At 34.6% G+C, this 12,547-nt stretch overlaps 1 pseudogene; it reads right to left on the reverse strand.

Moving 5' to 3' along the window:
- Positions 1-556: 556 nt before the first annotated feature.
- On the reverse strand, positions 557-1,102 carry LOC107158534 (annotated as a pseudogene).
- Positions 1,103-12,547: the final 11,445 nt, after the last annotated feature.

The following is a 12,547-nucleotide window of genomic DNA, read 5'->3' on the forward strand; positions in this document are numbered from 1 at the left end:
TTTTTTTTTTTTTTTTTAATTAGTTTCCATCTTTGAGAGAAAACATGTGACCCCTGGTTTTCTGTGTTTGGCTTTCTTTCTTTCTTTTTTTTTTTTTTCAATTTTTTATTGTGGGTTGTTCAAAACATTACAAATTTCTTGACATATCATATTCCACACTTTGATTCAAGTGGGTTATGAACTCCCACCTTCACCCCATACACAGATTGCAGAATCACATCAGTTACACATCCATTAATTTACATATTGCCATACTAGTGTCTGTTGTGCTCCGCTGCCTTTCTCTTTCTTTCTTCTGATCGTACAAATATATTTAACAATAGTTTCACACAGAATGCTAAAAGTACCTTTCTTCATCTTTTACAATGGTGTGAAACATACAGACTTTCTATTAATATTCATATCCATAGTACATCCAAATCTAACTCTTAAATAGTTGCATTACAATTTGCTAAGAATTTAAAGTCTTAATGGCAAAAACCAGGGGAGGAAAGAGTATGTAAGTTTATTTTACATTAGTGGCTGAGAAATAAATTTGAGAGGTAGTAAATAAAATTTAATATGGTCGAAAACACCCTGAAGGAGGTGGTGCGCGATTTGGAGGGGTAATTGCTATGCCCAAATAACCGCATATTTGGAACTTCTGCAACTACAAGGTCATGGAATCCTCAGTACTCTGCTGCCAGACATGGTGCTGCCAATCTCCTTATTTCAATGGCCAGGTCTTTTAAGATCCATAAAAACAATTGCAAATTTAAAGTGTGTTCACTGCTTCTAGCTTCTGGGTAGACTTCTTTTACTAAACTAGTCAATTTTTTCAAAGTTGCATCCATCCAGGTGTAAATCTCCAGCTTGCTGGAGGATATGTTTTCGCAGGAGAGTTCATCCATTGGGTGGTAATGGCCATTATTGGCAGTGAAGACTCGCAGCAGCAGCAGCAGCAGCAGCAGCAGCAGCAGCAGGCATGTCTTCTGGGGTCAATTGGCTTCTCTGGCTTTTTCTTAATTTCCTCCTGGGTAACCTGTGATTCCACCTCCATCTTCCTCCTTCAACCTGCAAGACGCTGGTCCTGACTGCTGACTCCCTCAGCCAGCAAGAGCATGAAGTCACTGACTTATTTCACTTAATATAGTGTACTCAAGTTCCATTCAGTGTCCTTAAATAATAATAATAATAATAATAATAATAATAATAATAATAATAATTTCATTTTTCCTTAAGGCTGAGTAAAATTTCATTATGAATATATATAATGTGATATATATATATATATATATATATATATATCACATTTTCTTTATCCATTCATCTGCTGGTTCAATAATTTCTGTATTTTGAATTGTTCTGCTATAAATATGGGAAACCATGTATCCCTAGCTGACTTTAATTCCTTAGGATAAACACCCAAAGGAATGGTATAGCTGAGTCATATAATAGTTCTGTTCATGATTTTTTGAGAAGGCTCTATACTGTTTTACATAGTGTTTGTACTAATTTACAATCCCACCAACAGCATACAAAGTGTTCCTCCCCACTCCCTCCTCTCCAACATTATTATCATATGTATTCTTGATGTCTGCCATTCTAACTGGAGTGAGATGAAATGGAGTTTGGATGCGTATTTCCCTGATTGCTAAAGATGTTGAACATTCTTCTTCATATATTTGTTGACCATTTGTATTTCTTATTTTGAGAAATATATGTTTAGTTCATTTGCCCATTTAGTGATTGGGTCATTTGATTTTATGTGTGGTTTTTTGAGTTTCTTATGTATTTTGGCTATTAATCTTCTGTTAAAAGAATAGCTAGTAAAGATTTTCTTGCAGTTTTTAAATTATCTCTTTGTGTTCTTAATCATTTTCTCTGCTATTCAGAAGCTTTTTAAGTTGATGCCATCCCATATATTAATTCCTGGTGTTATTTTCTGAGATTTAGGAATCCTATTAAGAATTGTGTTGCCTGCAATTATATGTTTGAGTGTTGACTATATGTTTTCTTCTAGCAATAACAAAGTTTTCTAATTCCTAGATCTTTGATCCATTTTGAGTTCACTTTTGTGCAGGGTGAGATTTAGAAATCTAGCTGCATTCTTCTACATATGGATATCCAGTTCTCCCCATACCATGTGTTAAAAAAGCTGTCTTTACCAAAATTAATAAATTCCTTGTGCATCTATAATGAATTTGATGAAGAATAAATTGGGAAAACAATTCCATTTATAATAGCTTCAAGGAAAATAAAATACCTAGGAATAACAAAGAAATGAAGACCTCTATAATAAAAAGTATAGAATACCGAAGAAACAAATTAAAGAGCACAGAAGAACATAAAAGCACTTTCCATGTTCTTGGATAGACAGAATTAATATAGTTAAAATGTCCATATTACCAAAAACAATTTTCAGATTTAATCCAATCCCCATCAAAATGTAAATGACATCCTTCATAGAACTATGAAAAACAGTCCTAAAATTCATTTGAAGCAATAGAAGACCTAGAATAGGCAAAGCAGTTCTAAGCAAAAAATAAATAAATAAATAAATAAATAATGCTGGAGGTATCACAATACCTGACTTCAAGTTATACTACAAAGCTATAGTAACAAAATCTGTATGGTACTGGAATAAAAATTACACATAGCCCTAAGGAACAGAAGAGAAGACATAGAGACAAAATCATACAGATACAGCCATCTTTGACAAAGGTGTCAAAAGGCTTTGAAGAAAAGACAGTAGGTAATTTTTATGGTCTTATGATTTTTTTTTTAATGTTAGCATTTTGACCATTGTTGACACTATGCTTAAGAGATTTCATTCTTACAATTTCTAATTAAGGCATTATTAGTTTCACTTTTAAGTGAATGAATTAAAATTCTGAATGGCTTATATGTACTTCTTTTCTTACTAATAAGAGTTTTATTTCATAGAGTTTTTTTTAAAAAATGATGTGAATAGATATTTGCAAGACTAATTGAAAGATACCCTTTATCTATTGGTAAAAAAATGTAGTTTTGTTTCTAAAACACCAAAAAGAACACTAATGCTTTCCTCTTCACCAAAAATAAATGTTTTGGCATTTTAATTTGTGTCAAAATATTATGTCTTTATTTTTCCCTATTTATCATTCAGGCTTAGTTTGAAAAAATTCAAATAATATGGAGTATAAAAGGAAAAATGTAAAATTCAATCCAATTTATAAAAAAAAAAGGTAACCACTTTTAACAGTCTTCCATGTCTTTCTAGCCCTTTAAACAATAAATTTTATTTTGTACTAATTAATTTTAAGTGACTGATTTTCAAGTAATTTTAAGAATTTATTAGTAATGTATTTCTGTGTTAATAAATATCTTTCATGGTGATATTACACTTGGTGTGCAAAAACAATTAGTGAACATTTAAACTTTTAGTTGACATTTAAAATTTTGTTTTGATTTTTGTTATTTAATACTAACATGAACATGCGTATGAATACTCTTGCAAATTTTTCTGACCATTTTCTCATGATAACTTGCTAATATTGATGGATCAAATCATATAAGCATTTATAGATTCTGTGTCTATTTGTTCATGCTTGCTGTATTCATGCAGCAAACATTGGTAAGTTCTGAATATCAAGGAAGGTTTAGGTACTCAAGATATAGCAGGGAACCAAAGAAATTAAAATATATGTGTTCCATTAAAAGCAAAAATGGAAAAAAAAAACTCTGCTTAAGCAATTCGACATGACCACCTCCCAGGTGTCATCATTGACTCAGTGTAAAGCAAAGCAGGCTCGTTCTTAGAGAGCCACCTTTACAAACCTATCCTCTACCCTAAAATTTCTCATATTTCCCTTTCCTAAGCTTTCATGATGGCGGAGTCCACAGTGTGTTGGCAAGGATAGGCAAACATTGTCCTCAGCCTTTGACCTCCTCCCTTCTCTAAAGCTCAAACTTCCCTTGTAACAGAACTTGAAGATGGAACAAAACTCATCTTCCTAACCAAAGCCTAGAGTGAAGTAGAAAGATTGGACTTGAGGAAGGGAACGCTTATTTGAATTAGCTGTGCATCCATGGAGTGACTGATCTGTACGCAACTCGTCCAAGTCCTTTGAACAGAAAGAAGCTTCAGACCAAAATGGATGGCTGTGATTCCCTGACTCACTGTCATTCTAACGGGAGTCAAAATAATCCCTGTGGTAATGTGGCATAGCACTAAGCTGAAGAACATAGATTGGCACACAGTTTTATTTACTAGAATATTATAGCAATAATTATTAGTAAAAATAACTTTACTGTAGAGTTCATAGTCTTCATGAAACTTTTAATTGGATAGAAGAAGAACAACATACCAAAGTATGAAACCGTTTCAATGTATTCTATCATTTCACTCTTTGCAGTCCATATATAATCATTTGCTTCAGAATTTCTGATTTCTATGTAGCTGATGCTCCAGGACCATGTACTTAAACTTGGGTAACGGACATTGTAAAGACTGTTCCTCAGCATTTCCTAGCTGCTCTTGTTTCATATTTTCTATCTACCATGCCTAGCTACCTAACTTCCAGAACCAGGGAGAACTCAAACACTGTTTCATTTTCCTTTCTCCCACCTGTGCAGTTGTTCCTGAGAGCTCAGGTGCACTGCTCATGTTCTTCTCAGACATCCATCTTTCATTTCATTTCTGAATCCCTTCTACAAAACAAACACTATGCAAGGGATGGAGAATGTGGCATTGGTTCATAGAATGTCATTGTTTCCAGCGATTTCATCATCTTGAGAAGAAGATTGGCAAATGAAGGTGCAGTTAGAATACACTGCCTGAAGAGCCATTAGGATCATCTGAGGGGTGCACAGGAGTGCAGGGATGCTGGAGGTCAGTGGTAAATATAGAAGAGGCAATGCTGGAAATTAGTAGAGGACTATGAATGATGATGTGCACAAATGAGTGAAACTCCCTTCAGCTCCACTGCTGTAAAAATTACTTTCTCACTTATTTATAAACTCCTATTTTTTTAACAGTTATTTTTGGGATACTTTTCTGAATATTATCTTATTATTTATTACTTTTTAAAAAATTCTTTTGTTTTATTGCTTTTAATTCATAGCCAGGACATCTCTTTGTGTTACTCTTTATCTTCTTGGTTCACTAATTTACCAATATAACCCACCTAACCCACATATAGTGCAAACCTGACTTAATTTTTATTCCCCAGTGCTCAAACAGCACAAGTATTTAAAATGTGCCTTCTGACAAAAAAAAAAAAATCTTGTGCTCCACTACTTCTACCTTTCTGTTTTAAGCACAGCTGGCATTGCTATTAATAAACACAAGGCATTACTTTAGTTGCATTCCTGAGTACAGACACTGACACATCTTGTGTTCACATTTGGAGTTGCAGCATTTTGCAGGCTTATAATATAAAAAATTAGAAGAAAATGTTGCATACTTCCCCCTTGTTTTTTGTTTTGTTTTGTTTTAATACGCAACTGCATTTTTAAAAGAAAGTTGAAACCTATTTTCTCTTGTACCGTTTCAATTCTTTTGAAAATAAAAATATCAGAATATTACTCAAATCTAGCATTATCCTTCTAAATTTTTTAATTTGAAATCTAACCAAACGTTAGCTAATGTGTACATGTTTTAACATTTGCATCATTCCTTTATCTCAAATCGTTAAGTAAAAACATTTAAGCAAAGAATTAATAGTGGAGTGTGTGTGTGTGTGTGTGTGTGTGTGTGTGTGTTTGTGTATCCCTTTGATAAGTGAAAGCCCTTATTTGTAGCTTCTGTATTTACTCATGATATGAGTCTTATACAATAAAGAATTTTAATCACACACACACTCTTATCTTCATGGGCTATGCCTTTGTCCAGTTGCTCAAACTAGTAATATTCTTACCTCCAGACTTGAATTATGATAAATTTGACCTACTGGGCAGTTAGAATTTTAGAGAATAACTTTCTATTTCTTCCTAACAAGTTAATACATAAAGCACCTGATAGAGGTAAAGATATCACAAATTGGACACTGTGTATTGCCACTAACATGTTTTCCAAGAAAACACCCCAGACTTCAGTGGAAAGCAACCTGGAACATTTAGTTTTGCTCACTGTCTATGGGCTATCAGGACAACTCTGAAAAGAACTGAACTCTGATGCAACTTCATGTCAGATGGGCAATTTTGCTGAGCTCAGCTTTGCTTGTTATGATTAGTAAGGTGGGAAAAAGTGAGTCTACTTAATTTTTCATCCTCCTCCAGCTAATCTCCAGGTTATTGTCATGGTGAAGATAGATTTTACAGGAGATGGCAGAGGTGAACATGCCCTCTCAAAGCCTAGCTTCTGGACAAACATTATCCTTTCATCCACATTCTGCTGGGCATGGCAAATCGCAAGATCAACCCCAGCTCAAGGACCATACTCTACATCATGATGGGATTCCTATAAAGTCACATCGATGGAGGACTGTGGGAAAGCAGGGTATATCACCAAAATCGATGCACACTTCTGTTGAGGGTTTTCAAAAAAATAGTGGGCCTGGGGGCTGAAGTTATAGCTCAGCAGCAGAGCACTTGCCTCGCACATATGAGGCACTGGGTTCCATCCTCTGCACCACATAAAAATAAATAAAATAAATAAAGAAAAAATATTGTGCCCAGATTAAAAAAAAAAAAAAAAAAAAAAAAACCTAGTGGGCCTAATTGGACCAAAGAGAATTAACAATCTTGACAATTGCTTATAAACATTGATCAATTGTGAAGTAACAGTCACAATCAATTAAACATGAAAAATCCTAAAATAATGCAGAACAATGAATAATCATTTCTTGTTAGAATTTTATTGAAGTACATGGACAGGATGTTTTTGACGATAGGTACTTAAACTTTTATTAAAACGCCCTTTTAAAACTCTTAATTGGCTTCTTATTTTCTCTTTAAAACTTCAAATTAATTTTAATACGGTAAAATTCTAAAATGGGAAATTTCTTGTGGCTTAATAGATACTAACAATGTAGGTATTTTTATGAGTCAAATTAACCAACCCCCACCAAACTGTTTATTGAAAAAGTGACTAAGTAACTTTGTCAGAATATGTTCAATAATTGTGTGCAAACATTTTTAATTTTTAGGTATTCAAATTATCTATTTAGAGGTTTTTTTTAATAAATTTTTGTGCACAGTAACTGCTTCTCCATCACGTGCTGCCTTTACATGAAATTGCAGCATATGTATATTCCTGATACCCACACAGGAAAAAAGAATTTAAGGGCATAAATTTGGAAACCATATTGTGCTGTGAAAATGTTTTGAGATTAGTGAAGTTGACATAAGGATAGGATCCAAGAAAAGCTACTGGCATTTGATCACTGAAAATTACGGAAGAGAGGAAGAAATGATGAAATGGGTCTAGAACATCTCTCACACAAGAGCCAAGCGAAAGGGGTGCTAGAACACCAGAAATGAAATTCCCTAAATGTTTGGATCTGGGTGGTTTACCAGACGAACTTTTTTAGATTGTCTCATTCCTCTCTCTGGTTCATATTATACCAACCCTTTTCTGAACTGAGATGAGCTTATAAATAGATTACTCTGATGCATACAAAACATACAGACCAATCATAATGAAAATTTTGTTTCTGGTTTGATGATCCTAACAATGGTGACCCTGAGTTATAAATCTGTGTTTACTGGATTTTCACATGAGAAGATATTCTGGTCAAAGTTGCAGAATCTAATCATTAGGTTCCCAGACCCACAGAGCTGAGTCCCCAGAGGAGTAACATACATTTCTGAGGTGTATCCAAACACAGATTCCCTACCACCGTACAAGCAGAGTGCTCAGAATCAAGTGACTGTTACTGGATATTGTAAGGCCAGATTCCTTAAAATTAAAGGGCCTGTGATTTTTGTTTCAAAGCATTTATAGCTAATGTTAGCATTATCATGAGTGATTGTTATTTTTATGAGTCAACTTGACTAGATCAAGATACCCAGATATTTGGTCACATGCCAGTCTAAATGTCATGTAAAGATTTTTTTTTCCTTTTTGTTTCCAGTGTGAGAGAGTGGGGATAAATGTTAACATCAGTAAACTTAGAGTAAAGCATATCTTCCCCAATGTAGATGGTCTCATCCAATCTGCACATTATTGACTTTCATAACCTGTGTGACATTCTTTGGAAAGCTTGGCATGACGCAGAGAGTGTTGACTTGATTTTGAGCAAAGTTAGGATTTCTAATTTGACAAATGTGTTATGACCTTAGGTGGTTCAAGTAAACTTTTTTAGGTTCAGTTTCTTTAGGTGTATGTAAAATAACAATAATGAATATATTACAACAAAATTCATAGGTTTGTTTTATTTAAATAAAACTCACTCCAAGTTTATCAAAAAGAGAGCTTATGTAAATTATTGCTGATGGGGCACACTGATCAAATATTTATGGTGTCAAAATTGGTGTGTTCATTAAGATATCATTCTCCATTATTTAGTAATTTCCAGCTTCAAAACTATACCCTTGCTACCATTTGGTTCCTAATAATGAAGTGCCAACTATATTTAAGGTAGTCAGGAAAGGATAAAAGTTACAGCAGCTTTCATTTTATCATGAAGTTTTGGCAATGGGTAACTCTCCTTACTCACTAATGAAAAGAAGGTGCCACCTTCATTGATTTTATTAGGTTGGCAAAAGTACTCAATTCAAAAGCAGTTTTCTCTGATATATGAATACTTACACATGATAATGGAAGGGGGAGAGAAGAATAGAAGTTCATTGGATTAGACAAAAAGGAATTAAGGGAAGGGAGGGGGTGAGAATAGGAAAGACAGTGGAATGAATCTGACTTTCCTGTGTACCCAGCAGCAAAACTCCATATCAGATACAACCACAAGAATGGGATCCTAATTAGAGTAAGTTATACTCCGTGTATGTGTAATATGTCAAAATACACTGTACTGTCATATATATATCTAAAAAGAACAACAACAACAACAAAAAAAGCAATACCTAGGAGTGGTGAACAGATTTTCCAGGAATACCAAAGAATACCTTTCTCTCTCCCCACCATTCTATTTATGACCTGCATGTTCTGTAGTCAGATTTCATTAGTCGTGTGCTAAACTCACAATCGTATTCCTCTATTAACAATATTTATGCACTGCTTTTATGGACTTTACAAGACCAGAGACTATGTTTTTTTTTATTCCTTACTGACACATGTAATATCATACCTGGCACATGAAGCCAGTACCTGGCTCCGTAAGAGTTACTGAGGCATGATTGTGTAATCTGTTCAGTTCTGCTCAAAGTATCACCCTCAGACTAATAGCCTTGGCGTTATTGGGCTGGTTTAAAACTTAAATTCATGGATGCTTCCCATACATATTAAATCTGAATAAATAAGGGTGAAGCTCAGACATCTGGTTTTTAGCAAGATTTCCAAATGATTTATACCCGGATTAAAGTTTGAGAAGCATTCATCTAGATAAAATTTTTGAGAAACAAATAAAAGATTTAGAACTAATAGTTTCAAACACTAAAAGTATAATGCCATATAAAGGAAGTATTATCATCAAATACCTGAATAGATAACAAGTGCTGAATCAGTACCTGTCACCTAAAGATAAACGCTTCCGTGTTCCTTGTGTGTACATCTTATTTCCATCTTTCATAAAATTAAGTTACCACTTATGGCATGTTAATCATATTAGTGAGTGTCCATGGAGTATAAAATAACAAATCAGAGACTTAGCATATATCTGAGATGGATCCTTGCCCTGTAATCTGTTAGGCAAGACAAACAACAAGTTTGTCATAAAAATACGATTACTCTCCAGATGAGAACAAAATGGAGGAGACAAGTTTTGATGCCTCCTTGATAATATTCTATGGCACAACTTTGGACTAATGCTGATAGTGACAAAACTTTCTAGAAGAAAGCATACTGCTAGCTTATTTGAGGCAGATTAGTAATGCTTTCCTACAAAGCAGGAAAAGGGGGTTGGGGAACTTAAGAGAATATAACCAACAGCTTTGTAAGAGAGAAAACTGCAGTTGGGAAGCCATAAGGCAGAAACATTGACCAGAAGGGAAAATGTAGACTGAGACATAGAGAAAAGGAGGGGAGGAGGGTGGAATGAGGGAAGAGAAAAGAAAGAAAGAAAAAAGAAAAATGAGAAATGGGAAGAAGGAAGTTAAGTCAGAAAAAGACAGCAGAGAATCAGTATTATACCTGTGTGCCAAGGATATCTGTGAAAACATGAACTAATCAGATGAAGACAGACCCCCTCAATGAGGGACCCAATTGTTTAAACACTCAAACTGGCTGGATGTGAGCACAGTGAGATGCCTTCCCCCTCTTCTGTATCTATAGCCAAAAGTAGAAAGATGAGACTTGAGTTTGGAACTCTATCCTGATGGTATTTTCGTCCTGGTGTGTAGGAAGTGTGGAAATAATAAAACTATTCTTAAGATACCATTCCTTGGCTTTCTATGGAAGAAATACCATTTCCAGAGTAAGATAACAATCTTTATTCAAAAGAATTCAAAATTTTACCCAGGAAGGAAAAAAGCATTAAAATTGTCATAAAACACCCAGTAATTATAAGAATTGTCTTTTCCCCTCAAAATATAGAAGTATTGTCACGTTTGGGGAATTTAATTACTTTGACAAATATCACAACAAAAGGAGGTCATTGTTTTTCTGTCTTCTTTTGTTTCTGTCTGCCGTGTCTTTTAAAAGAGAATCAAACCAAGCTAAGGCTACGTTAAAATTGAGTAAACTGGGCAGCTTTCCTCTGCTCAAACCACAATCTATTGACATCTTTACTTGGACACGTTTATGTACATGTGAATTTTAGAAACAAGCTTCTAGGCTGTACCAATTTTAGAGCCAATCCACCAAGTAGCTACAATCATTGCTATTTTAATAACTGTATTCATTTCAAAGAAATCCAAGTAATGCGTTCCCTGCAAAAGCTTTGAAACTGACTAAGCCCTTGGGATATCAGCATTTCTAAAGGAAAGAGGTTCACAGTTTACTATGCTATTTATAAGTATATTGAAAAAGAAAGATTAAAAAACAACATTGTAAGTGTCTCCCTAAATTTTATGCCTGCCAACTCTTTACTCACATTATAAAAAAGAAAAATATACGAGTGTAAACTATCATCTACTCTTATCTTGATCTAGCGAAGTCAGAGAAATCCAAAACTTTCTATGTTGCTCTGGCAAAACACCGTAGAGGCAATCAGATGAAGTCAGTTACCCTGTAAAGACCCTCCCATTGTGGAGGCTTTATCCATATGCTCTTCAAGCTGACCACCTCCACAAGCCTTCACAGATCAATCCAATTCCACCCCGACTGCTTCTCTGCTCATAAACACCAGATTATCTTCTCAGATAGCATGTATAAATCTCAGCGTGGGTTGATGCTGCCCAACTAGATCATTCGAAGAAGCTTCCTTTGCAGCCCACCTTGGACACAATGTGGTGTTTTGTGCACAGGAGGTGCTAAATATTTCATTTCAAGCCTGATTCATCATGCCAAATGTATTTACCAGGGATTCCATATTTGTCACACAAGGACATTTGACTCAGCCCGTATTGTAACCACATATAATTTGTTCAAGAGTGAGTATCTTTATAATGGTTGCTTGGTATAATGAATCCAGGCAGAATTCAAAACCCACATTTTGGGTTCACTACAGATCTTTCTAATGTAAAAAAAAAAAAAAAAGAAAGAAAAAAGCTGTATTTTTTGTATCCCGAACCATTCCAGAGAAACCATTCCAGGTTTTGAGACAAATAAGATAAAAGAGAAGCAATATGTAAACTGACATCCTTTATTCTAACCTTCAAAGCTATTGGGTTTACTTTGGTTTTAAATGGGCATAGGTTTCTGGACTACTATTGTCAAGTCCAAAAGTGCAGAAGTGAACTGCTGAGATAATCCTTACAACTGAGAGAGTCAAAAAATCGGAAACAGTGACCCAAAACAGAAAACTCATTTAGACTTAGAAGAAGTTACCTCATAAGCACTAAAATTCAACCTGGTCAAAGAGAGATTAAGGGAAAAATAATTTTTACTCTTCTGAGGAAAAAGTCTACTTTTTACCTTTAAGTAGTTATCTAACAGATTCAGGGACAGAACCAACTGAACAGAAACTTTCAATGTCTACATTCATCACACTATCCAGGGTTTGACTGTTGCTTTTTGGAAATTTTCCATACTTAGATCCACAATACCTTGCCCATATCACCTTAAGCACCATGGAAATAAGGAGCAGTTCCACTTGATGGTTATTACTGAAAATAATATCACACCTTACATCTGGGTACCAAGGAGTACTTCCCCCAGGGTCTAATGACTTGAATATACTTCTAAAATGCCTGGAGTATTTATCAAATGCTTTGTCTTTCCAACATTCCCAAGTAAATATCTCTTCCTAAACACAAGATCATCACAAAGTTTAACTTTTCAAAGTGACGTATTAAAAAATGACCAGGATTGGGCAACACTCATCTTAACATCTGAATTTTGAATCCAACTTGTGAAACAGCATTACAG

Source organism: Marmota marmota, unplaced genomic scaffold (genome assembly GCF_001458135.2).
Source record: "Marmota marmota marmota unplaced genomic scaffold, marMar, whole genome shotgun sequence".
Taxonomy (NCBI): Eukaryota; Metazoa; Chordata; class Mammalia; order Rodentia; family Sciuridae; genus Marmota; species Marmota marmota.